General features: G+C 39.5%; 1 pseudogene; it reads right to left on the bottom strand.

Annotated features, from left to right (window-relative positions):
* Positions 1-17,271: 17,271 nt before the first annotated feature.
* LOC127681969 (uncharacterized) lies at positions 17,272-17,380 on the bottom strand (annotated as a pseudogene).
* Positions 17,381-25,473: the final 8,093 nt, after the last annotated feature.

The raw sequence follows: 25,473 nt of genomic DNA, 5'->3' as shown, positions 1-25,473 counted from the left end.
TACCATCTCAGCATTTCTGCTGCCAAATACTTCTGCAGTGAGTTCAACATGAAACATCAGAGGATGAGAAACTCAGATCCACAAATCTTAAGACTTCAAGAAATAAAACAGACTACACACTGATATTTTCACTCCCCCTTCTTCCCAGGGTTTTTCACAATCTTTTTATCCCTCATCATAAGCATGTATGCTGTTGCCACTCTGTAGAGACAGAAATATCAAAGTTAACAAGTACTTTGATTCTCAAATTTAAAAATGAAATAACCTTTTATTTGTGGTCACAATGGAGAGTCATACTTTAAGTTCTCTGCGAATTATCCTCTGTATATGAAATTATCACCTAGCCTCCCTTCTATATGCGCCTGATATAAACACAGGCATAAAGGCACAGGTAAGGTTATCTTGGTTTCTTCATCTGCTTCAGACGTCCAGAGTTGAGTATTCATCTGTAAAATATACTTGTCTTTACTTCCCACACATAATCCTTCCTGACAGCGCGTCTGAGTCTGATCATGGACCAGTCTTGCCTTGCTGCCTCCCCAGCACCTCCATTCTCTCACTTCCCCTCTACTGTCCTCCTTCTCAGTACTCTCCACCTGGAATAAACATTCTTGAGGAAGGAGTATTTGCCTGTTGTACCACCATCATATAAAGAATAAAGATAAATAATTACAATGTAGTTACCATCGTATAAAGAATAAAGATAAATATTTACAATGTAGTTATAGATTATGATGTCTTAGTAAAGCTGTGGTCATAAAGTCTCCTCCAATATCTATGACTTCACTAGCCCTAGGTAGTTGCCTGAGTTTCCAGTACCAAGAGTAATTTCTGTCTTGTTGAACAGACCTTAAGTCAATTGGAGAGTGTTTGTTAGTACCAAGGTAGGTGTGCCACTATCATATTCTGCAGGTTATTGTACCATGCTGCTGGCTTGGTTTTCTTTGTTTTGTTTCTCATTTTTCATTTTTGATATTATGATTCCACCATTTCCCCTTCTTTTCCTTCATACCATACCTTCCCATATAGCCTTCCTTGCTCTCTTTCAAATTTCTGAGCTATTGTTTCATTAATTGTTGTTATATACATATATGTAAGCTGGTTCCTGTCAGAAGGAAAGGCCACTTCTAATATTTTACATGAGGAGTAACAGTTAACACACTAACAATTTGTAGAAGCAATGGCATTGAAAACTAAGTGTTTGGCAATGGATTAGATCATTGCAGCAATTCTGGAAGGTGCACACTGTCACTATCAGAGAGATAAACAGAAGCACAATGATGTATTTATTTTCTATTTCCCCACAGTTGCGTTCAAACAAAGTCAACATTTTAAGTCATAGGGTAAAGTTGAAGATCTGTTGCTATTTCCTCTGGACATTACTACTTTCAAGATGGGAAAGAAAAATTCAAAAGCTAAATATAAGCATATGTACCCACAGCACACACATCTCACTAAACATTCAGAAATGGGGTGTCTATGTTTTGTGAGTGTCCATAATTATTAGCAGCATTAAGAGAAACAGTAAAATGCTATAATTTCATATTTAATTTTTTTATTGGAAAAATCCACTTGAAATTAAATTTGTGGGGAAGTTGTTTTACTAATTCAAGTCCTTCCAGTCACAGGATTCAATAAAGTCACAGTTTATTCTCTGAATTATCCACTAGATGGCAGAAAATTGTTACTGCCCAGAGCACTGTGTGCAGTCACTGAACTAGCCACAATCTGGCATCTAAATCCCAGCAGTATGCAAATTGCTTTCCACCCTCCCCCTAGCAACACTTGGCCTTTCCACAAATGTCATACTTTAAGCAACCACTATGTTTTAGCTGGGAAAGAGAACTCGGGCATTTTCACGGCAATAAATATTAGGTATGAGCTTGCTGATGATAGGTTGTGATGCACAGCTTTGCCTTGCAGAACAGCTGCAGGTTCCTAGGGGAGGGGCTAGGCAGAGCACAGACACTATCCTTCACGATGCTGGAGAGATGGAAATGGGAACCCCCTGGATGAGGTCCAGATTCATCTCTAACCTTTGAACTCTCGTGATAGCTGGCTCTCAGGCCAAATTAGCTAAAGCTGATTTTATTTTGATTTAGTGTGGGATTTTTTTTTCTGGTGCTGGGGATTAAACCTATAACTTCATATATGTTAGTCGGGTAATCTGCTAATGGACTGTCTCCAGCCCTCAACTACAAACTGGGAGGAGTAGACAAGGACAGTACTAATGTTCTGAATAGCATCTACCTTGTGTCTATTACTGTAAGTACAACAAATGTGAATGCTGTTTCAATTCTAGATCTCTCATGAATATGAATTTGGTTACACTGCACTGTCAGAGTCCAAAGGAATGCTTCATTGTTTACCTTGCTGCCCCTCACAGGTCCATGGGATATTAGAGAATACAATGTTATGCATAATTTGTTGATAAATTGTTAACTGTTTAAAGAACTATATCCATCTCTGTCTGCCTATACACACACACACACACACACACACATACACACACACACATATACACACACACACACACACACACACACACACACACACACACACACACACAAACTCTCTCCTGGTATCATCCAAGCCTTATTCTATATCTGATAGAATGGTTGAAAAAGCATTTTTCATTTTAGGGTAGACCAACTCCAAAATTATATCTACATCCTAGAATTAAATTATGTTTCAACTAAGCAAACCTTGGCTGGTATTTTGAAGAAAAACAAAACAAAGTATACTATGCACAAACTAAATTTTTTCCATTAACTAATTAATTTTCCAATTAAATTAATCTTATAAGCTCTTATGAATATAAATTTGGCTCTAGGACTCTTAGACATAGAACCTAAATGCTAACTATCCTCTTGCCTCCTCTTTGGAGTCTCACTTCTTTCCAGCTATTTGTTAGGCCTTTGGATCCAGGGAGAAGAGTTTGCTTAAGGTCTTCCACCCATTAAACTGCTTTGCATGCAGCCCTACCTTGAAGTCACAATGCGTCTTGCCAAGGTGGCTCATGCAAGATGACCTGGGGCAAAGGGAACTGGTAAGGAAGGTTCAGACTCCCTAACTTTTGTAATGTTAGGGTAATGTGATTGTGAAAATGATAATGTTCAAGTAAACTACATACTTCTAAGGATGACCACTACATGATGCTCTTTTAAGATATGCAAAAGTATATAATAAATACAATAAGTATAAACAATCTACTCAAAAACTATTCAATAAGTTCAACTGTTAAATCCAAGTTGATTTATTTATATCTCTACATATTCCTTTTCCTCACACTTGATTTATTTTGAAGCAAACACTATATTATTACAGTATTCATCTGTCAATACTTTAAAGAAATCTTTTAAGGAAGACAAAATCATTGAGTCACATTTAAAGAAATATCTACATATTTTTACATTTTGTCGATGTCAATTCATTATTGAATTATTTGACCCTGGGGTGTATGGTTAGGCACTGAGGAATGGAATCTAATTTCTAGAAAGTAGCTTACAAGGAAAACTTCCTGAAAGGGGCTGTAAAGGGTGTCACTGGGGTCCCCTGTTCGTGTCCAATGGCTGTAATCCCTTCTGAAACTACTTTCAGAAAAAACAATTTCTACATGAAATGTTAGCAGACTAAAGATCAAGATGCTAAACTGTGGTCACTTCACTAACCACAGAAGACTACTGTAGCCTGCTGAGCTGTAGACCAGTGATGATTGTCTTCAGTGACAAAGGCACAGCACAAGATAGTGGGGCCTGCTTTAGGGGAAGTACCTGGATAACAGGCCTTTGGACTGCCTCCTCTTAGGGCAGCCAGGACAGCCCAGAGGCCCAGAAGCCCTATCCCCAGGACAAATGTACTTATGTGCTGTCTGAGAGGTACAGGCCTCTACAAGGAGTCATGAAGGGGTGTATGAAATCTCTCCAAAACTGATGAGCAAGAAACTGATTCTTACAGCAAGACTGGCAACATCCCAGTAATCATCTGGGAAAGTCAGGCATAAACCTGCAGGGCATCCAGGGTACAACAATGGATAGAAACCATTTAAAGACACTCATTGAGATTTCAGAAGGGCTATGGTGGCTAATGTCAGAGATAGAATGGCAGTCGGTGGTTGGCTGCAGCTCTAGTCTCTGGGCTGCACTTTTTAGCAGCAGAAATACAAACATGAGGAGAACTGAGAAAGAGCAGACTACATAGGAGGGATGTTTGCATCAGCCAGAATCAGCAGGAAGTTATAGACTGACAGAATTCGGCACAGTGAAATGCTGTTTTAAACAGTTGGTGCTTTCTTTCAAGTTGTTTCAGATCTATGATCAAATGCATCCATGGTCAGTTCTACCCTTGGAGCCTTGGTTTTCCAGCCTTTGCTCCAACCCAGCCCATTCTTCCCAAGTATGACATCTGAACTAGCTTTGTCATTCTTTCTTCAGTTATGACTTCTCCATGTGCTTGGCATCATGCCTCCAGCATCTCTCCATGTTCTCTAGAGGAAAATCTAACAAGCCTAGCAGAACTCAGTGATATCAACATTGCCTCTCTTCATTATCTTTCTCCTCTCCTTCTTCATCCAGATAATTCTACTAGTAATTTTCTTAATAAGGAGCATAATTACGTCTTTTTCCCCCAATACAAAACTTAAATCATTTTGGTCCTTTCTCTTATGTTCAATTTTCTGGCAGTGTGGAAATGAGGGGTGGGGTGAGGTTTACACACTTGATTTAATGATTCATCATAAATCAGAAAAGTTTCCTAAAAGATATTGCCACAAATGTATGCATTTTATACTAAATACATTAATAAAATGCATTTTTTATTTATTGGTTTTGGTTTCTGGGTTATTCAGACAGAGTTTCTCTGTGTAGCTCTAGCTGCCCTAAAACTCACTCTGCAGACCAGGCTACCCTCAAACTTACAGAGATCTTCCCACCTCTGCCTCTGAGTCCTAGAATTAAAGACATGTGCTACACCACCACCATTATTCTTACTTTTAGTTGACACATAAAATTGTACTTTTGTCGAGTAAACATGATATACTGAAGTATCATTCTTAAAATAAAGAGAACTCACTCCTTGCATAATGCTTTGTTCCTGACCAAATAATTGTATGCAAATATTTATTCTTCTGACATCACCCTAGGCTGTTCTCTAAGGTCAAGAGAATGTTTAAAGAGAAGAAATAGAAAATTCACAATAAGGTGAAGCTAATGTGAATACCCCAGAATTATTGATAATAATAAACATGACAGTAGTCATGAAACAGGAGTACATAAGGTTGATGAGTTGTATCTGATTGCAATATACCCACTAATCTTCTAAATTACCAGTTTCATGATTTGATTTTTATGTATTTAATAGTCAGCTTCCTTGCTGTAAGCACACAGTTTATTGTGTTTGCTTTTCCCCTGTGAGAGCATTTTGAGTGCAAGTTGCATGCCTTGAGTGGATAACAAAATGCTTTTTTAAATTTCAAATACAGGGAGCAATTTGAAATCAAAACTAATAATGAAAATATATGAAAGTATTTAACCTGTTAAGTACAATGAAACCCATGGGCCTCAAGAGATATAAATACCTAATACTACAGACAAACAAAATGGGGGATAAATTCTTCTTTACAATGAATCATTAGCTGTAAAAGAAAAGAGAAAGCTAGCATTTCACAATATCATACTAATAATTAATTCAAGAAAGGATTAACTAACAACACTGAGCAAACTCAAACTAAAGGATATTGCATGTACATTTGTAATGTCAAGATCACTAATGATAAAACTAAAGTACCCATGGAGGAAGGAAGGAAAGAATGGTTATATGAATATCTTTAGAATAAGGAACAAGATAATCCATGATCTCGGAATGGTCCTGGGCTGGAAAAATATATGATGATAAAAGACATTTCTAAAACAGCCACTCTATTTGAATATGTATACTGGTTCATGGTCGAAAGTAACAAGCCTGATGACCTGAGATCTGATCCTCCTGCCCACCATGATGGAAAGTCAGAACCAACTCCACAAGCTGTCCTCTGATTCCCATCTACATGCCATGGAATATTCACAACTGAAAAGTAAAATACATAAACTTTAAAAATTGTTAAACACTTCCGGCGGAGGCGGAGGCGGTGGCGACAGTGCAGCAGTGGCTGGTCCAGCTGAAGGGCCATCAGCAGTGGAACCAAGGCGACACAGGGTCCAGTTAGGCCCTGCGCCCATGACCACTGACCTTCGCTGACCAGCCGGGCTGCAAGCAGCTGCAGTTGTGCGGCACCTTTCCTGCACGGAAGCCACTTCAGAACTCGGCCTCCCACCAGTCAGGAGAGGTGCATCCATCTTGGTTCCGGACTCCAAGGATCGGACAGACTGAGGTACACAAACATAATCCGAGGCCAACACCGCGGTGGTCTGAGCCCGACGCGTGTTGGCCTGCACCCAGGCCCTGGGCTGGTCGGGGGGCCATCGGGGTGCCAACCCAGCCAGGAGGTTTTTTGCCCAGGCCTGCACGCGCGCCACCATTTTGCCTGCAGGACAACAGAGAGCTCTGGCGGGCAGACCTGTAACAGGCATAGCCTGAGGCTAACAAAGCGGGGGTCTAGGCCCCAAAAGGCACAGGACTGACCCCAAGAACTGGGCGGCTTGGTGGGCCATCTGTGAGTCAACCCGCCCAGGAGGTTGTTAGCACAGCAGACTCTCCCGGCGCTTTCAGGGAGCGCAGGCACGCACGCCCACCATCCTAGTCACCTGGCAGACCCAATTAACAGTCATAGCCCTAGGGAAACTTTGCTCGGACCTTGGCCTCCCAGGCTTTTGCCTGGACTCAGGGACTGGGCAGCCAGGCTAATCTTGTGTGCGCCAGCCCGGTTGGGGAATCGGCTGCCCAGCGGAGTGAGCGGAACACAGGGTAGGTCACAGCAGCATACACCTTCGGCACTCCCTGGGGGTGCACACGGGCTCCATCTGGTCCACAGACACAATCTGGGGCAAGGCCTCAGGCGGAAGCCCTCAGCTCAACTCTCTCCGCTTCGGGATCCAGATCATCCTGGGCGGCCGCACCACATCTCCAAGTCCTGTAAGAGGCTAGCTGGGCTTCCGGGTGGCCAGCTGGGAGAAGTCAGTGTGCTCCAGTGAATCCAGTGGGCCCCAGCGGGAGCCTTCAGGTGCCTGATTTGGGATCTGAACAGCCTGGGCAGCAGCACCCTGTCTACAAGCAGTGCAGGAGGTACGCTGTGCACCAGAGGCCAACTGGGAAGGGGCAGCTTGCACTGGTGAGTCCAGCACTGAGAAGACAAACTAACACCAGTGAGAACTAGATGGCAAAAGGCAAACGCAGGAACGTCACTAACAGAAATCAAGGCAATATGGCAACATCTGAACCCAATTCTCCTCTACCAACATGTCCTGGATACCCCATCACACCAGTAAAACAAGATTTGGATTTAAAATCACTGGTCATGATGCTGGTACAGGAACACATGAAGGACATACTTAAAGAAATTCAAGAGAAAATGGATCAAAAGTTAGAAGCCCTTGCAAGGGAAACACAAAAATCATTGAAAGAAATCCAGGAGAATACAAAAGCCAACAAGGAGGAAATGCAAAAAACACTTAAAGAAATACAGGAGAACTTTGGTCAACAGGCTGAGGTCATGAAAGACGAAACACAAAAATCTCTTAAAGAAATACAGGAGAACTTTGGTCAACAGGCTGAGGTCATGAAAGAGGAAACACAAAAATCTCTTAAAGAATTACAGGAAAGCACAAACAAGCAAGTGAAGGAGCTAAGCAAAACCATCCAGGATCTAAAATCAGAAGTAGAAACAACTAAGAAAACTCAAAGGGAGACAACTTTGGAGATAGAAAGCCTTGGGAAGAAATCAGGGGACAGAGATGCAAATATCAACAACAGAATACAAGAGATAGAAGAAAGAATCTCAGATGCTGAAGATTCCATAGAAACCATGGACTCAACAGTTAAAGAAAATGCAAAATGCAAAAAGCTTGTAACCCAAAATATCCAGGAAATCCAGGACACAATGAGAAGACCAAACCTAAGGATTATAGGCATAGATGAGAGTGAAGATTTACAACTTAAAGGGCCAGCAAATATCTTCAATAAAATTATGGAAGAAAACTTCCCTAACCTAAAGAGAGAGATGCCCATGAATATACAAGAAGCCTACAGAACTCCAAACAGACTGGACCAGAACAGAAATACTTCCCGTCACATAATAATCAAAACACCAAATGTTCTAAACAAAGAAAGAATACTAAAGGCAGTAAGAGAAAAAGGCCAAGTAACATATAAAGGAAGACCTATCAGAATCACAGCAGACTTTTCACCTGAGACTATGAAGGCTAGAAGGTCCTGGGCAGATCTCATGCAGACTCTAAGAGAACACAAATGCCAACCAAAACTACTATATCCAGCAAAATTCTCAATCACCATAGATGGAGAAACTAAGATATTTCATGACAAAACCAAGTTTACCCAATATCTATCCACAAACCCAGCCCTACAAAGGATAATAGGAAGACAACACCAATACAAGGAGGGAAACTTCACCCTGGAAAAAGCAAGATAGTAACCTTTCATCAAACCCAAAAGAAGTTAAGCATTCAAATTTAAAAAATAACGTCAAAAATGATAGGAGGTAACAATCACTATTCCTTAATATCTCTTAACATCAATGGACTTAATGCCCCAATAAAAAGACACAGACTAACTGACTGGATACATAAACAGGACCCTACATTTTGCTGCTTACAGGAAACACACCTCAGGGTCAAAGACAAACACTACCTTAGAGTAAAAGGCTGGAAGACAATTTTACAAGCAAATGGTCTCAGGAAACAAGCTGGAGTAGCCATTTTAATATCAGATAAAATTGACTTTCAACCCAAAGTCATCAAAAGAGACCCTGAGGGACACTTCTTGCTGGTCAAAGGAAAAATACAAAAAGAAGAACTGTCAGTCCTGAACATCTATACCCCAAATGCAAGGGCACCCTCTTTCGTAAAAGAAACTTTATTAAAACTAAAAGCACACATTGCACCTAACACAAGAATTGTGGGTGACTTCAACACTGCACTTTCCTCAATGGACTGATCAGGAAAACAGAAACTAAACAGGGACACAATGAAACTAATTGAAGCTTTGGACCAATTAGATTTAACAGATATATATAGAACATTCTATCCTAAAACAAAAGAATATACCTTTTTCTCAGCACCTCATGGTACCTTCTCCAAAATCGACCATATAATTGGTCACAAGACAGACCTCAACAAATATAAGAAGATAGAACTAATCCCATGCCTCCTATCTGATCACTATGGAGTAAAAGTGGTCTTCAATAGCAACAGAAACAACAGAAAACCCACATACACGTGGAAACTGAACAATACTCTACTCAATGATACCTTGGTCAAGGAAGAAATAAAGAAAGAAATTAAAGACTTTTTAGAACACAATGAAAATGAAAACACAACATACCCAAATCTATGGGACACAATGAAAGCAGTGCTAAGAGGAAAACTCATAGCCCTGAGTGCCTCCAAAAAGAAAATGGAGAGAGCATACATTACCAGCTTAATGACACACCTCAAAGCCCTAGAACAAAAAGAAGCTATTTCACCCAGGAGGAGTAGAAGGCAGGAAATCATCAAACTCAGGGCCAAAATCAATCAAGTAGAAACAAAGAGAACCATACAAAAAATCAACAAAACCAGGAGCTGGTTCTTTGAGAAAATCAACAAGATAGATAAACCCTTAGCCAGACTGACCAAAGGGCACAGAGAAAGTATCCAAATTAACAAACTTAGAAATGAAAAGGGAGAGATAACAACGGAAACTGAGGAAATCCAAAAAATCATCAAATCCTACTACAAGAGCCTGTACTCAACACAACTGGAGAATCTGGAGGAAATGGACAATTTCCTTGACAGATACCAAATACCAAAATTAAATCAGGACCAACTAGACCATCTAAACAGTCCCATAATGCCTAAAGAAATAGAAGGAGTCATAGAAAGTCTTCCAACCAAAAAAAGCACAGGACCAGATGACTTCAGTGCAGAATTCTACCAGACCTTCAAAGAAGACTTAACACCAATACTCTTCAAACTATTCCACAAAATAGAAACAGAAGGAACACTACCCAATTCCTTCTACGAAGCCACAATTACGCTAATACCAAAGCCACAAAAAGATCCAACAAAGAAAGAGAACTTCAGACCAATTTCCCTTATGAACATCGATGCAAAAATACAATAAAATTCTTGCCAACCGAATCCAAGAACACATCAAAACGATCATCCACCATGATCAAGTAGGCTTTATCCCGGGAATGCAGGGTTGGTTCAATATACGGAAATCCATCAATACAATCCACTACATAAACAAACTCAAAGAACAAAACCACATGGTCATTTCATTGGATGCTGAAAAAGCATTTGACAAAATTCAGCATCCTTTCATGCTTAAAGTCTTGGAGAGAACAGGAATTCAAGGCCCATACCTAAACACAGTAAAAGCAATATACAGCAAACCGGTAGCCAGCATCAAACTAAATGGAGAGAAACTTGAAGCAATCCCACTGAAATCAGGGACCAGACAAGGCTGCCCCCTTTCTCCTTATCTTTTCAATATTGTACTTGAGGTACTAGCTCGGGCAATTCGACAACATAAGGAGGTCAAAGGGATACAAATTGGAAAGGAAGAAGTCAAACTATCATTATTTGCAGACGACATGATAGTCTACCTAAGTGACCCAAAGAACTCCACTAGAGAGCTCCTACAGCTGATAAACAACTTCAGCAACGTGGCACGTTAAAAAATCAACTTAAGCAAATCAGTGGCCTTCCTATACTCAAAGGATAACCAGGCTGAGAAAGAAATTAGGGAAATGACCCCCTTCACAATAGCCACAAACAGTATAAAGTATCTTGGGGTGACTCTTACCAAACATGTGAAAGATCTGTATGGCAAGAACTTCAAGACTCTGAAGAAGGAAATGGAAGAAGACCTCAAAAAATGGGAAAACTTCCCATGCTCATGGATCGGTAGAATCAATATAGTTAAAATGGCCATTTTGCCTAAAGGACTATACAGATTCAATGCAATACCCATCAAAATCCCAACTCAATTCTTCACAGAGTTAGAAAGAGCAATTATCAAATTCATCTGGAACAACAAAAAACCCAGGATAGCTAAAACTATTCTCAGCAACAAAAAAAATCTGGGGGAATCAGTATCCCTGACCTCAAGCAATACTACAGAGCAATAGTGTTAAAAACTGCATGGTATTGGTACAGTGACAGGCAGGAGGATCAATGGAACAGGATTGAAGATCCAGAAATGAACCCACACACCTATGGCCACTTGATCCTCGACAAAGAGGCTGAAAACATCCAATGGAAAAAAGATAGCCTTTTCAACAAATGGTGCTGGTTCAACTGGAGGTCAGCATGCAGAAGAATGCAAATTGATCCATCCTTGTCTCCTTGTACTAAGCTCAAATCCAAATGGATCAAGGACCTCCACATAAAGCCCGACACTCTGAAGCTAATAGAAAAGAAACTGGGGAAGACCCTTGAGGACATCGGTACAGGGAGAAAGTTTCTGAACAGAACACCAATAGCGTATGCTCTAAGAGCAAGAATTGACAAATGGGACCTCATAAAATTACAAAGTTTCTGTAAGGCAAAGGACACCATCAAGAGGACAAATCGGCAACCAACAAATTGGGAAAAGATCTTCACCAATCCTACATCAGATAGAGGGCTAATATCCAATATATATAAAGAACTCAAGAAGTTAGACTCCAGAAAACCAAACAACCCTATTAAAAAATGGGGTACAGAGTTAAACAAAGAATTCTCACCTGAAGAACTTCGGATGGCGGAGAAGCATCTTAAAAAATGCTCAACTTCATTAGTCATTAGGGAAATGCAAATCAAAACAACCCTAAGATTTCATCTTACACCAGTCAGAATGGCTAAGATTAAAAATTCAGGAGACAGCAGGTGTTGGAGAGGGTATGGAGAAAGAGGAACACTCCTCCACTGCTGGTGGGGTTGCAAATTGGTACAACCACTCTGGAAAGCAGTCTGGCGGTTCCTCCAAAAACTGGGCACCTCACTTCCAGAAGATCCTGCTATACCACTCCTGGGCATATACCCAGAATACTCCCCACCATGTAATAAGGATACATGCTCTACTATGTTCATAGCAGCCCTATTTATAATTGCCAGATGCTGGAAAGAACCCAGATATCCCTCAACAGAAGAGTGGATGCAAAAAATGTGGTATTTCTACACAATGGAGTACTATTCAGCCATTAGAAACAATGAATTCATGAAATTCTTAGGCAAATGGGTGGAGCTAGAGAATATCATACTAAGTGAGGTAACCCAGACTCAAAAGGTGAATCATGGTATGCACTCACTAATAAGTGGATATTAACCTAGAAAACTGGAATACCCAAAACATAATCCACACATCAAATGAGGTACAAGAAGAAAGGAGGAGTGGCCCCTGGTTCTGGAAAGACTCAGTCAAACAGTATTCGGCAAAACCAGAATGGGGAAGTGGGAAGGGGTGGGTGGGAGGACAGGGGAAGAGAAGGGGGCTTATGGGACTTTCGGGGAGTGGGGGGGGGGCTAGAAAAGGGAAATCATTTGAAATGTAAATAAATTATATCGAATAAAAAAATGTAAAAAAAAATCAAAAATACATTTAGAAAGTGTGGAATAAAATGATAAATAAAATATAAGCACAGGAGCAGGCTTACCTACAGGCCAGTCTTCTGGAGACATTTTCTCAGTTGTGTTCCATTTGCTGACTAGACGACTCAAACTTAACCAGGACAGGAACATAGAACATAATTTCTAAATATCACTTTTCTCAGTCTTCTAAGTTTTAAGTAATATTAAAGTAATTAAAAAAAAATAGGCAAAGCAGTGTGTTGGAACACTGTCCATGTGTGGAGCCATGTGAGTAGTGTTGCGGGAAATAAAAAAATGAAACCAGCATCTTCTCACACTTGTACCTCTGCCCCAGCAGCCTGGCCGGCCATGCACTGGCAGTCAATGGCCAACCTGTTTTTATCTCATGGAGACTCTGACTCAGAACTTCACAATCTCACTACCCAGCTCTTTGGTTCCTACTGTCAGGTGGCTACCATGCTAACCCCTTGCTTCAAATCCCCCATGGCCTTTGTGGTGCACCCCAGGCAAACCCATTCTTTGCTGCAGGACCTTTCTCTCTTGAGCCCGGATGAATGGTGGTGTGAAGGAAAACACAACACAAACTTAGTTCAGAAATGATAGAAACTCAATCGCTGGGCATAGAAAGTAAAATCCTAATCTTGCAAGCCTTACTAAACCTAAATCCTCTGGTGGTGAATCCACCATTGAAACTGGGAGACAATCATAGCTACATCTTGTCCTCATGCTATTCTTTTCCAAAAGGTCTAACTCTCCTCCTCCTTCTCTTCCTCCACCCAAACCAGAAGTTGCTCCTACTCACCCAGTAATTGGTTCCTTTATTCATTAAGAGACTGGTTCACAAGAAGTCACCTGAGTGCATGACTCATTCTTGTCTGAAGCCCCTCCCAGGAATTAACATCAAAATACAAACGGCACCAGGCCCATTCACAACAAGTAGAATTAATTCTAAGTACTTGTGAGAAAATTAAGAAAACAAGACAAAAGTCTTATGACCTCAGTTTCTTTAAAATCACAGACTTGTTTTTGGACTATGCTTTCATGCCTCTCCCAGGTGTGGCGGATAGGAGTGAGTTTACTTCAGATTATTTGTTACAAATGGCTATTTTTGTTTATATACCTCTATGGAAAATATGGTCTTGCCACCTGTGGCTTATCCACCATGAGCAGCTTCTCCTTGTGACTGTACCCTTTACTCATGTGACTCCTCTTAATGCTCAGAGTAAAGATTGTCTGATGTTCTGAATAAAGTTGGCTACTGCATGAGACTTTGGTCTGCCTCGTTCAGTGACTCCACTCTCCCAGGTCCCACCACCTCTAGAGTGGTAATCAGGTGGCACCCGAATGGATATTTGAAGAAGGCTACAATATAAAAGAGAATACGGATCCTCACAAAAGGAAAGGGTGAGAACAAGACAAGAACCACAACACGCTCTGACTTATGTTGATATTGTGCACCACATTTTAAAGGGGGGAAAGAGCACAAGGATTCAAATCACAACTATTAAACCGCTTTCAAGTTGTTTATGATTATAATCCCTGGTTTCCAGAACAAAGCTGAAGGAGTAGGGGACAGAGTCTCAAAGAATATGTAAAAGGCATATAAACAAGGGGAAAGGATCCCTGTTCAATTTTGGGTCAGTTGGACATTAATTCAAAGTTATCAAAATGCTTAAGGAAGATGAGGATAATAATCACGAGGAAGAGATGACTAATTCCTGGAATGAATGTAAACTGGATAGTCAAACCTTAAAGTTTGTAAAGCGGGAAAGAAAGGAGATTTCTTTTTCCTGGTCAGTCAAAAGCAAAAGGAAACACAGTGCGATTAATAATGCTGATGACTGTTCTCTTCTTCCCTTACTGGAGCCTTATGAAATACATGTTCTCCACTTTCTGAAAGGTCCGTGAAGCATGGGGTGAGGAATTTGATAATCAATCTGATCTTGAATTCTTTCCACTTTTGTGGTGAAAACTTAGGAGACGGCATATGACAAAGCTAACTTTATATCCCAGGCAAGCTAGGGCAGAAAAGGGAAAAGGAATTTGTTTCCCAATTCCTTCTTGGTCTCCTGAGCTGTGCTTGATATTTCCTATGAACTAAGTGATCTATTTAAATAACTAGAAGATTATGGCATTAAACAGTATCACAAATTATCTTGAGATTCAAGAAAAAAACCACGGTAATCTGAATACAGCCTAAAAGAAGCATTTGTGTACCATGTGGATCTTTCACTGCCTTTAAATATACGTATTTTCAAGTGTCTCCTATAAGTATTATAGCACAAAAGAAGAATCAATAAAAGCCAGAAAATACTGATTACCTGCTTACCTTTACTCTTCTTGCTCAATAATTGAGGGGGCACCCAATGTCAACAAGTATATAGATTTGATCCTTGCTGTATTATATAACTCTTTTTTATTATTATCATATATCTCTTAACCAACAATCAGTTCTTAAATGTGTTACAGAACAATACAGATTTTCAAATTTCATTTGTAGATTACTATGGAAGAATAGGAAATCATTATCTACCTGATAAAGCTTTGAGACTGTCTCATATGAATTTAATTTATGTTTATAAAAATTATCCAGCCTTCTTTCATTACACAGATACTTTTTTTGATGGCTCATCTAATAGAATAGGAGGGAATTCATGGTTCAGATGTTCATCAATCTACTATTTTTCCCTCAGTCCAACAGGTGGAACTGGCTGTTTTCATTCATCCATTATGGCTAATTCAGAAACTCAAATTCATATAAAAAACTTAAATAGAGTTTCAGATGCTAATTATGTTGTAGGCTTGTTTCCAGAAACAGACTTAGACTCATGAATACTTTAACCTCCCTGGTTTTATTACAGAGGTAAATATGCAAGCTGATGCATTAACATGCCCAATTTTTACTGCTCCAGAAGAAAATTGGGAAGGGATGTGCATCTGTCTTTCCAGATGGATCCACCAAAACATCATACATTTCTCTTCTGCTCCTCCAGCCCCAAGCCATCAAGGACAAAGGTAGAGAGCAAGGACACAGCGAAAGTCGCCAGAAATAAGATAGCAAACTTCCAGCTAAAGGGTAAAGGGAGATGTTGGCCCTATCATCAGAAGTCAACTCTGCACACCCAGTGCCAAGTTAAGGTGCTGCATAAGGGAGAACGTATTCCAAGCACATAGAGCCCCATGTCACTCAAGAGTCTCTTCCTATCTGCTTTGATCTGTGAATCCGTAGTGAATGTCTCTGAGCATGTGCATTGGTCTTTTGTTTTTCATCCTCTTTGCTTCATCTTGCAGATTGAATGGCTCCTGTTATCTACACTAATGACTGAGTTTATGACTAAACTGTGGTACTATAATAGACTTGTTCATTCATCTGAAGAAAGGACCATATTTAATTTTTTCTTGGAATTCGAATCATTTCCCATTTCCTTTTTTTTTTAACTTCCAATTGGTTCATTTGAATTTAACATCATACACCCCTATCTCACTCTTCTCCCCTCCTCTCATACCCTTGCAACCTCTTCTCCAACAGAGAAGGAAAAAAAATCTCATTGTGGAAGCAATTATTGTGTCATTGTGCCCCATAATATAGCCCGTTTGTCCACACTTCCTCACTTGCAAATGTTCATTGTAATGATTCATTGGTCTGGTAGGGAGCCTCTGGCTTCTGCTACTCTATCAATACTGGAACTCACTGTATTCCTCTTTTTTTGTTGTTTTTGTTTTTGTTTTTTTAAATTCTATATATTCTTTATTTACATTTCAAGTGATTTTCCCTTTCCTGAATCCCCCTCCCCGAAAGTCCCATAAGCCCTCTTCCCTCCCCTGTTCCCCAATCCACCCCTTCCCACTTCCCTGTTCTGATACTGCTGCACTGAGCCTTTCCAGGACCAGAGGCCTCTCCTTCCTTCTTCTTGGGCATCATTTGATATGTGAATTGTGTCTTGGGTATTCCAAGCTTCTAGGCTAATATTTGCTTATCAGTGAATGCATGAGTGTTCTTTTGAGACTAGGTTACTGCACTTACGATGATATTCTCCAGTTCCATCCCATTTGTTTTAGAATTTCATGAATTTGTTGTTTCTAATCTCTGAATAGTACTCCATTGTGTATATATACCACATTTTCTGTATCCATTCCTCTGTTGAGGGATATCTGGGTTCTTTCCAGTTTCTGGCTATTATAAATAGGGCTGCTATGAACATAGTGGAGCATGTATCCTTATTACATGCTGGGGAATCCTCTGGGTATATGCCCCGGAGTGGTACTGGGACTCTTCTTGGATATACTGTTGTTGCTCTGTGTTAAGGGCATCCTGTAGTTTTGGATCTGTAGGATCAGGTCCTTCGTGCACTCCAGCGGTTTATCAGTGAGGTAGATGTTAGAGAAGGCCAATTCAAAGTCTTGGATCTGGGTCTGAGAGATATCTGAACTGGTCCATCAGCTTTCATGCCCTTTGGGGAGCTAATCAGCAAACTCAGCAAGCAAGGCCAGCTTTACCCTACTGACCCAGGCCTGAGAGGCACTGGACTGGTGGTCTCAGGCTCTGAGTGTTAGGCTTCTAACTATTCAAGTGTTCATAGAGTCTTTCGCTTTTCTGACACCTACTTATGCACATGTGACACAGCAGCCACATCTGCAACACCTCTAGGGGCAAAGCATTTCCCATTTCATAGGACATCATAGTATTTGTATTTCTACTAAATTCAAATATTAGATTATGCTCTCTCTCTCTCTCTCTCTCTATCTATCTATCTATCTATCTATCTTGTTTTTTGTTTGTTTGTTTGTTTGTTTTTGAGACAGGGTTTCTCTGTATAGCCCTGGCTGTCCTAGAACTCACTCTGTAGACCAGGCTGGCCTCGAACTCAGAAATCTTCCTGCCTCTGCTTCCCAAGTGCTGGGATTACAGGAGTGTATATGTCTCTTTTAAAACTATTATCTAGATTATTCTGATCAATATAATAGTGTTACCAAAAGTACTGGACATAGTTTGGATCCCGGTTATTGGTGGCAGCGTATTATATACAATGTTTTCACTGTTCTCATATTAATTATGTTTATAATTTGCTTGATTATAGGATACTAATACATCAAATTTCAATGAGATCTCAACATCTCAACTCAAAAATCACTCTGGATATCCTTCATTTAAAGAATTAAAGGGGTCAGGGCAATGGTCCAAGAATGTAGCCATGTGAAGAGAATTCTGAGAACTTGTGAGAAAACTCTAAGAAAATGAGAGTCTTGGGACTTCAGTTTCTACAAAACATAGAAAGGTTCTTTGTGTTTTTGTGCTCCTTCCAGGTGTAGTGAATAGGACTGAGTTTACTTCAGAGTATCCATTACAACTGGCTATTTTTGTTTGTGTATGTGCCTCTATGCCAAAGCATGTTTTTGTTGTGTGCAGCTTGTCTGCCACGTGTGGCTTGCCCTTGTGGGTGTAAATTTGTGGTTTACTCATTTGACTCTTTTTAATCCTCAGAGTATACATTGTTGGGTGCTCTGAATAGAGCTGACTATTGCATGAGACTCCATTTCACTTATTGGATCCACCCTCCCAGATTCACTGCCTATAGAACAGTAAACAGGGATGACACTTTCCTGAGAGATTGCCCTGTTAGGTGGTGGAGTGGGTGGAGAAGGACCCAGTTCTTTGCAAGGATTGGCTACTGGGAATTTGATAATGCTCCAGTGAGTATTTGGGCAACACAAATTAGACTTGGATTTTTTTTTTTCTTTTTTGAGTGTTGGAAGGTCAAAAGGATGAGGGTGTGGACCTGAGAGGACTGGAAAGTGAATGTGATTAGGGTTCATGATGTGAAATTCTCAAATAATAAAAATATTATGAAAAAGAAAGAGTGGAGCAGGAGCCTGCATACCCCTGGCCTGCAAGCAGCCTATATAGTTTGATTCATCCTCTGGGCAGAAAGAGACCCTGCCTCTAATTACCATGTCTCTTGATGTTCAGTTCATATCTCAGGAGAACAGTTTAAACATTCAAACTCTACTAATAAGGCTAGTTAAACACAACTTATTTATTTGGTAAGTGGTCATTCATCTTTGATGTTATAATACTATTCTTTACCCACAGTCATAGCAAGTATGTCTTATAAGTAGAAACGTAGTTTGGTTTTTTTTTTTTTAAGCTTGAAAATTTTAAGGCCTGCATAAATTCCACAAAACTGGAGACTCAAAGAGTTCAGGTAACATATATGAATATGTGGTGGAAAATATCAAGTGTTTTGATCAGATTTTAGGCAAAGTAAAAATTTTTTACATATAAGAATTCTTCTTACAGATAAGTATTGACAAGTAACTATGATGCAAACCATTTTCTCCATTTCTTAGCTGGTTTGCCCTAAAACATGACTGCTAGAAATAGTCTTCCCACTAACAGCTTTCAATCCCTTATGCAAATTCTCAGAGTCTAGAGATTTCATTAAACAGAGGTTTTAATCCTTCCTCTGCTAGATGAGGTTATAATGACAGCAAACTGTAATTATTTAAAATATTAAATGACTTATACTCATTGCTGTCTGGGTCATAATTAGAGCCACTGCAATGAGAACAGATCACGTGCAGCATATTTTCCTGGAAAGATATGTGCTTGCAATTTCAGGGATGTTTCCCATCAGCTTTTCTTGAATGCTCTCATGGTGATAGATAAAAAGGTTTACCTTGCAATTCAAACAACAGATGCACCAAAAATGTAGTCAGGATAATTAAAAAATATCACATCATTCTTTCTGGAAGATGTTGTTGCTGTGGTTTGGGTTTTTGTTTGCTTGTTTTATTTTGTTTTTGCTTTGTTTTATTTTACGAGACGTAATTTCACTGTGTACCCTTGACTTGCCTGGGACTTGATACATGGAACAGGCTGGCCCTTAACTTGCTATAATCCTCCTACCTCTGCCTCCTATCCCATCATTCTTATACTCAACTTTGATGGTAGTTTATTTGCTGAGATAGATACAGGTGGAAAGGCATATTGGTTTTCCTGTTATGTTGCTTCTATTTATAGTAGCTACAAAATTGACCTATGGGAATAAAGACTACAACATAGGAGCCTTGTTCCAGTGGCTAAGTCTATTTATCTCTTGTTATTACAAGAAATATATATATATATATATATACATACATACATATATCATATTTTTCAGTCTCTGGGACTCTAAGAAAACACACATGCAATGCACACACATGTGCACACACATACACACATTTGCATGCATGCACATGCACACACACAAACAATTAGGAGGCAGAGGAAATCACTCAATTACCTATTTTGAAAATTGAAGATATTTCCATTGAAAACTGTTTTCTCTGAGTGAGGCACGTTTTCTGCTCTTCCTAGACATGGCACAAAAGAAGAGCTATTTATATTTCTGGCAGAGGAGACAGCTCCAGATATAAGATGTCACTGCGGATTAATTTCTTTCTGTTTCTGTGCATATTGTGTTATTGCTTTTAAGAAATCGTATGAAGAAGGACACACAACAGAACTAAACACTTTCCCATGAGATTTTTAAAACACACCTTACATAAATCAATGCAAAAATAATAAAATAATAATTCATCCTTTTGGATTCACAAAGTCTACTTAGCTGAGAGGATAATATTGGAGAACCAGAAAGAACAAGTCCTCTGAGACCTTGTTCTCTTACATGTGACCTTCCTTCTATTTTTTCTTTCTTTCTTTCTTTCTTTCTTTCTTTCTTTCTTTCTTTCTTTCTTTCCTTCCTTCCTTCCTTCCTTCCTTCCTTCCTTCCTTCCTTCCTTTCTTTCTTTCTTTCTTTCTTTCTTTCTTTCTTTCTTTCTTTCTTTCTTTCTTTCTTTCTTTCTTTCTTTCTTTCTTTCTTTCAGAAGTCTTATTGTTTGCATTCTCAAATCTTCTCAGTTTTCTCATTCCAAAACATGATTCTCAAAAGTCATCTATGCCCAGTGGCAGCTCAGATGTTTGACCTAATCTACACTCCTGGCTTATGTCCTCCTGGGATACCAAGATTTCTGTTGACCCATTAGCTGCTAAAACCAGGGAACATGCAGGACATGCTGCAGACTTGTCATGTTGAGCATGATGAAAGACTCTGGACTCTTAATGTTTTCCTCATTAGCATAGGGAGATAACTAAGTCAGTACATTACTTGTTGTACAAGCTTAAGGACCTGAGTTTAGATCTGCAGCATCCTTGTGAAATGTCAGATATGCATGCATATGCATATCTGCATATGCATGCAATCTTTGCACTGGGAAAGAAGAGATAGGAAGATCATGTGATTTGCTGCCCAGTAAATCAAGCCAAATTTGTGAATTCTGGGATCAATAAAAATTCACACCTGTCTAAAATTAAGGTGTGGATCAATTGAAGAAATTCAACATTAACTTCTGCCCTCCACATGCATGCATATACTTGTGACACACAAGAAGCACATACATGTGGCAAACATTATTTTGAGAATATCTCTTAAATTCTAAGAGACCGGAACTTTTGGGACCTCATAGATGGTTAGTAATGAACCTTGAGGTCACTTGACACTGATAGCCTACTGTGTGCTGAACCTGTATGTTTAACTTACTTTTAAGAGGACAATGTAATAACCAACCTTACTGTCTTGGTTTTCCATGTAACTAACTTTCACAATTAATATTAGCATGCCATACTAACCATAAATTATATTCTCTTCCATATAGCTGAACCAGAGTAACATATATATGTATGTATATTATAGTAATAAATGCTGAAAATAGTAAATAAGTTGAAAGCAACCTTATAAAACAAATATCGTCCATAAATATTGGAAGCACTATGGATTTAAGTCTGTTTACAATGATGTGTATAGCACTGTTGTCTGGGTTAGTTGGAATCAGCTGGAGTTAATAAAGTTTCACTTCTTGGAAAACTCTGATATTAAGGATTTTCATAAAGTATCCCTCCTACTTTCCACAGTACCTCTGTGCTGCTCAATAAAGTTAGAGCAAAATCTTTGTTGGGGACAAGACAAACATGCAGGCATAGGGGCACAGCTTTAGACTCATGCTGAAGGGCCCAGCTTGGAGGATCCAGCTTAACCTTACAAAGTCCAATTTGCTTCCAGATTCCATTTTATGATTAACTTGCCCTCTAAATGAATTCAGCTACTGAAAAAACTCCAACTTGTTCTGGGAGCCATGTCACCCTGGTAACAATTCCCCTGGCAATTCCCCTGGGCAAATAGCCACTCCACTCCTAACAACCAATCAGTTCTTAAGGACAAAGTACCTAAGTGATTAAGCTAGCAACCATTATTCATACCAAGTAGTTACTATCCAATAGAAGTATGCCAAGCAAATGTCAACAAATCGCCAAGTTGGAATGTATCTCACCTTGCTACCATGATAAATAGGCAAGGCTTGTACCTTCCACATCTTCCTTTGTGCTCAAGAGGCTAGAGGGTCCCAGCTCCAGCTTGAATAAAGACTCTGTTTTTACATATGAGTTGGACTTCTAGTGGTCTATGCTGGTCTGGGGACCTCACAATCTAGACATAACCATGTAACATATTTCATTTATTACAAAAAGCATAAGCTACAGAGAGGGAAGCAGAGAGTGAACCTCAGGCTTGTTCTTGGTTAAACTACTCCGAAGGTTGGCCCGGGAGCAGGGTGGGGAAGAGTGCTGTGGTGATTTGGTTTCTTCTCCTAGTGAGACACTGATGCATACTGGTGACTGTAAGTTTCTGTTTCTACTCTAAGCATTTTACCAGTTTTTGTTTAGTTGTTTATTTTTGATTTTGTTATTGTTGTTTTTTGGTTTGGGGCTTTTTGTTGGGTTGTTTTGGATTTTGGGAGGGTTGTTTGTTTTTGCATGTGTATGCATGCCTTGTATGAGGAATCTTTACTGCACTTAATCAAGGCACATAAACATACAAATAACACACACACAAAAAAAAAGCTTACCAATGTTTACCAACAATTCTTCCAAATCTAATTTCTCATACTTAGCTGGCTTTCCTTTGTCTAAACTTTTCTATTCCTGCATTATTTTTCTCTCATTATACATCTACATGCTCTTCTGAGACACAAAACAAACTTATTGCTATCACCTTACAATCTACATGCATATAGTCCAGCCTGTGACCTAAAATGTTTCTGTATTAGGCAAACCCACTAGTATGTCCAGTACCCCCAGACCCACATTCAGAATTTACTCTCTTCACAGTCCCAAGATTACCCCTTCTCCTGCATTTTTTTCAAGGGATGCTGAGCCAGGCGGTGGTGGCACAGGCCTTTAATCCCAGTACTTGGGAGGCAGAGGCAGGCGGATTTCTGAGTTCAAGGCCAACCTAGTCTACAAAGTTCCAGGACAGCCAGGACTACACAGAGAAACCCTGTCTCAGGAAAAACAAACAAACAACAACAACAACAACAACAACAAAAACAACAACAAAGAAACAAACAAACAAAAAGAATGCTGACCTTAGGAGTATTACCAGCAACCATTTCTCCCTTGTTCAATGTAACACTCACTAAGATTACTCAGCACTTCATTGATTCCATACCAGGATGCTATTGAGTTTTTGTATGTGCTGTCATGTTTAAAACTCAACAAATTCTTAAGACAATGCTGTCATACCCACTTTCCAGGTAAGAAATGGGAAGCATAGCATGACCACAGAACATTCCACAGACACATGTGAAATGCAGAATCATTCTGAAGAAACACACTTTATGTTATTTCCTTTCCAGGGCCTGCTCTCCCCCGCCTCTTGCTTACACCTTGCAGATATTTTGTTTTTACCTCAGCCCTTCCTGCAATTTTGATTTGCATGTTATTACCCGTCACATTTTTTTTTTAGTCATAAAGGATTTTCTTTTTTAAGGTATTACTAATTAATTATTGACAAAGTTAAATTTCCGAGCCTTCTAGCGTACTCTTCATTGCACTATGAGAATTATCTCCAAAACAGCAATCAGATCACATTAAGCCACAAAACCTTGAAGCAACATGTAAGGTCTTTAAAAGCTAGTCTCCTATCTACTCAGCAGTGTTGCTTTTTAACTGCCACATTTGCAAATGTTCATCCACACCATTCGCATACCTGTCTTATTGTTAAAAATGTATCACATTGAGTCATAAAATTACTGATATTTAACAAATTTAAATATGCAAAAACCACAAAATTACATTCTACGTGCTGAAGTTTTCAATTGAAAATACTAGCCCCCTAACTTTTTGTTCCATAACCTAAAGGATAGTTAAAGACAACACTTTCTACTGGTTCCATTGCCCCCTTCTGATGCTAGTTGCTTCCATATTTTTCACAATATGCTGAAACACTACTAGACTAGGCTCTGAGAGACTCAAACAGAGGAAAGAATAAAGAGTTGCTGCTGTGGGTTTTGTGTTTTGTTTTGTTTTGTTTTGTTTGCATCAAAAATGTCGGACCTGCTGGCCTCATTGGGAGAGGATGTGCCTAATACTGTAGAGACTTGATGCCCCAGGAAGGGCACCCCTCTAAGAGGCAAATGGGAACAACGGAGAGGAGAACTCTACGAGGGGGTAGCAGAAGGGGGGACCATTTGGGATGCAAATAAATAAGATATCTAATTAATTTTTAAAAATGCCAGACCTGGAATTAACATTCTACCCCTTGTGGAATATGGCCATGCACTGTGTTGTCAGATGGGGAAAAAAAGAAAAAGTATATGTTATCCTTTAAAACAATCCACCACATTCTGTCACTTGAAACATATATGTGCTCAGAACAGATGCTATTAAGCTTAGTGATGTGTTTTTGGCACTGGATAGTCACACACCAAATGTGGGGGAGGGAAGGACTGTAGGTGATGACTATACTGATCCTCTATGCACACATCCATTCTTCTCTGGCTGAGTTTGTCAGACATGATCTCCTTATTTCCATTTGTGGGATTTATACATCTAACTCTTGTACCTCTCTTCTCTCCTTTCCTATTTTTGAATATGTTTTAAAAGCTAAATCTAGGTAACTCCATCTGAGTATGATTCAGGAGATATAATTGGCAACATAGAAAAATTATCAAGACATTACTTCTCTTACAGAATTTTTGTTCACTAAAATGTGAGTCAAGACTTTTTGCTTACAGCTAATGATATGGCTCATTCTGTAAATGAGCTTACTGCTAACCAGATGACCTGTTTGATTGTGATTGATTTCCATACCCAACAAGGAAATTTGAAAAACTGATTCCTACAAGCTGCTCTCACACTTTCCCATGCAGACTGCAAAATGAGTGCACATGCACAAGCTTCCTTTTTTTTCCATTTTTGTTTTTATTGATATATTTTTATTTACATTTCATATGATTTCCCCTTTTCTGGGTCCCCCCTCCCCGCAAGTCCCATAAGCCCTCTTCCGTCCCCCTATCCTTCCATCTACCCCTTCCTACTTCCCTGTTCTGGAATTCCCCTACACTCTTGCACTGAGTCTTTCCAGAACCAGGGGCCACTCCTCCATTCTTTTTGGACATCATTTAATTTGTGGATTATGTCCTGGGCATTCAAAGTTTCTAGGCTAATATCCACTTATTAGTGAGTGCATACCATGATTGATCTTTTGATACTGGGTTACCTCACTTAGTATGATGTTCTCCAGCTCCATCCATTTGTCTAAGAATTTCATGAATTCATTGTTTCTAATGGCTGAATAGTACTCCATTGTGTAAATATACCACATTTTTTGTATCCACTCCTCCGCTGAAGGACACCTAGGTTCTTTCCAGATTC

Source organism: Apodemus sylvaticus, chromosome 3 (genome assembly GCF_947179515.1).
Source record: "Apodemus sylvaticus chromosome 3, mApoSyl1.1, whole genome shotgun sequence".
Lineage (NCBI taxonomy): Eukaryota > Metazoa > Chordata > Mammalia > Rodentia > Muridae > Apodemus > Apodemus sylvaticus.
The sequence above is the reverse complement of the archived record's forward strand: the minus strand, read 5'-3'. Positions and strand labels throughout refer to the sequence as shown.